General features: G+C 35.6%; 1 pseudogene across 1 annotated transcript; it reads right to left on the bottom strand.

The window, feature by feature from the left end:
* Window positions 1–361: 361 nt before the first annotated feature.
* Window positions 362–1,358, bottom strand: LOC143563525 (citrate-binding protein-like; annotated as a pseudogene). Its single transcript, XR_013140685.1, has 2 exons — window positions 1,086–1,358; window positions 362–742 (listed from the first exon to the last, which is right to left on the bottom strand). The product of XR_013140685.1 is annotated as a citrate-binding protein-like (transcript).
* Window positions 1,359–2,680: the final 1,322 nt, after the last annotated feature.

Below are 2,680 nucleotides of genomic sequence, written 5' to 3'. Positions count from 1 at the left end.
AAAACTAGTCAAAAACCTAACCATACCCGACATCGGTCCCCTACTCAGTACCATTTTTTTAAACCCGATTTGTGCATCTCTACTTGAGAAGTAAAAGAAGAAAGGGGCTTTATTTGTATGTATTTTTTTCCATATAGTGCTAGATGGGCTAGTTGTTAAGTACTTGGGTATCAAGCCCACACTGATAGGAAGTCATAATGGGCTTCCATACAAACAAGCTGTTATTTGATTGATTTCATGATTCAATTAATTATGACTTGTAATAGACAAGTTGTTATACAACACAAAACACGTATTTTATAACAAAACAATAATACGTTACATCATCTAAGTATTTATGTACGTTTCTTACATTTAGCAATTACTTTTTATATATTTTAATATCTCTCCATCTCGACTCCATATATCGACTAGTATCACTCGGGCCACCATAAACACCGCATTTGAAATACAAGTCTCCCGGGCCTTGATCATGAGACTCAAACTACTTAACGTCGTTAATGTAAACCATAAGTCTTCCTTCATCCACGTTGTGAATTAAATTCACTTTGAACCATTTATCATATAGGTCAGTAGCGATTACTTGCCCGTCATAGTACCTCATATCTCCGTTGTAAATCCTTAGTAGTAGTGTCGTGTTACCTTGGGCCGCACCATGAATTTTTACTATTGTGGCACCTGATGTTCCGTGTGGTATAAAAGCATAACCTTCAAACTGCCAAATCCCTGACGTGTAGTCTGGCTGTATAGTAAAACGTAATAAAAAAAAGGATTAACAATTTATATGCTAGAAGATCACGTTAATTCTTTATAGAACTAATTACATGGATGGTTCATGTGTCGTATTAAGGCTCTGACCTCTTTTTGAAATTTACAGTTTTACTGTTCACTAACTATAAAAAACCGCAATTGTGTATTAAAAACATGCATTGCTAACTTGTATAATACAACTAGCTAATGGACTTGCTAAACTAAGATATGTTGATCAGAATTCCTAAAGTTATGCATGTTAGAATATGATGTGCTAAGATACTTTAGGGATTATGATAATACTTTGATTATGACCCTTAATAAAAAAAACTTACTTTTATTTGAGCTTCCGTTCGCGGTTGTGTATCACTTCCACGTTCAAATGGCTTATCATTTGCATAAACCCAAAATCGATGAACTCCATTCACAAAACTGTATCGGTCACTGAGTGGTACGTTGTATGGTTTTTGGTATACGAAGCTACTTGACGTTAAGGGGACATTAGTAAATCCTTGTGTAGGATCAACCGCCAACACCATTCGAGGTTCGGTAAGCAGACTCAAATGTACAACCAAGAGAGGCGCACTACAACAACAAACTCTCCTCATCTTTCTCTCTAGGTTTGTTTAATGTATGATTGTTTGATGCATAAGGTAAAGAGTTAGTTGTTTATATAAGTATATGTTTAGAAATGTAATTTGTTTGCATGGATATACACAAAACTAGGGTTTGAGAATTTGAATCTTGTTTGGACTTTTATTTTTATAAATTAAACCCATAAAATAATTTTGGGTGTTAAACTAAAAATATATCGTTGACATGAAAAACTTGCACTTATGATAAGGTTTAAAAAGGAATAACTATTAAAAAAATATGAGAAGTTTTTTAAGAAAAATAAATAGTGACATATTGTAGAGGTAAGGTCCTTTAGAAGGCACGCAAAAAGGACAAGAACTCATAACCGCGGAAGGATCACAACAGGCAACATAGCCATCCGCAGAATAATCAAAGTGGATGTCGGAAGGCCACAGCCAATCACGAATACTAGAACCCCATGAGGGGACAAATAGTACAGAAAGGACAAACATGCACGACGAGCGTATCAGGAGATGCCAGTATTGTACCTCCAGGAGACAAACATTCCATTTGCCCAGTTGTCTCAACCAATCAGGGACCAGTAACGTGCCAAGGCACAACGAATAGAAGGTTCAAAAGATGGTGAGAGCTGGCCAAAACCTTTTCATACCCCTTCGGCTATAAATAGGGAGCATAACCAACGGTAAAGGCATCTTATTCACTCCTCTCATCAATACTCACACCATACAATAACGATTCATATGCCAGATGGTGATTACAAGAATAAACAACCCCCCCCCCCATTCCCCTTCTTGTAACGAGCTCACGGTTTTCTGTTTTGTAGAAATTGTTGGTGAAAACCTTGAAAGGCCTAACGTTACTTCCACATCCGGATGAGATACTAACTTGACCGCTCTAGGTTTGATTAGTTTTTCTTCACATATACAATATTTTTTTAGACAGATATAGTAGTACTTATATTTATGAGTGAACTGAGAGTAGGATCGAAAACCGGATAACATATGAATAAAAACTTAAATTTTAAAAATTAAAAATTTCTAAATAAGAATATGCCGATTTTAGATAAGACCTAACTATTATATGCACGTATCATCATTGTCAACGAACTCACCGTCATTGCACTAGCCATGTCAATCTTGTTTCATGATCAAGATCCGCTTGATCAAGCCAAAAATTGGTAATGAAGAATATGTTAATACCGAAATCGGCTAATCGGGCAATAACTTGGTTATTAAGAATCTGTTGATGCCAAAATAGGCTAAATCTTGTTATAATTTGGAATTTGTTCAAAAACATCCAAATTTGTCATTGTGTAAGCTCCTTGGAAATAACA

Source organism: Bidens hawaiensis, unplaced genomic scaffold (assembly GCF_021521415.1).
Source record: "Bidens hawaiensis isolate Kalapana, Puna unplaced genomic scaffold, B.hawaiensis_p1.1 tig00021495_1, whole genome shotgun sequence".
Classification (NCBI taxonomy): domain Eukaryota; kingdom Viridiplantae; phylum Streptophyta; class Magnoliopsida; order Asterales; family Asteraceae; genus Bidens; species Bidens hawaiensis.
Note: the sequence above shows the minus strand (reverse complement) of the source record. Positions and strands in the feature narration are given on the sequence as shown.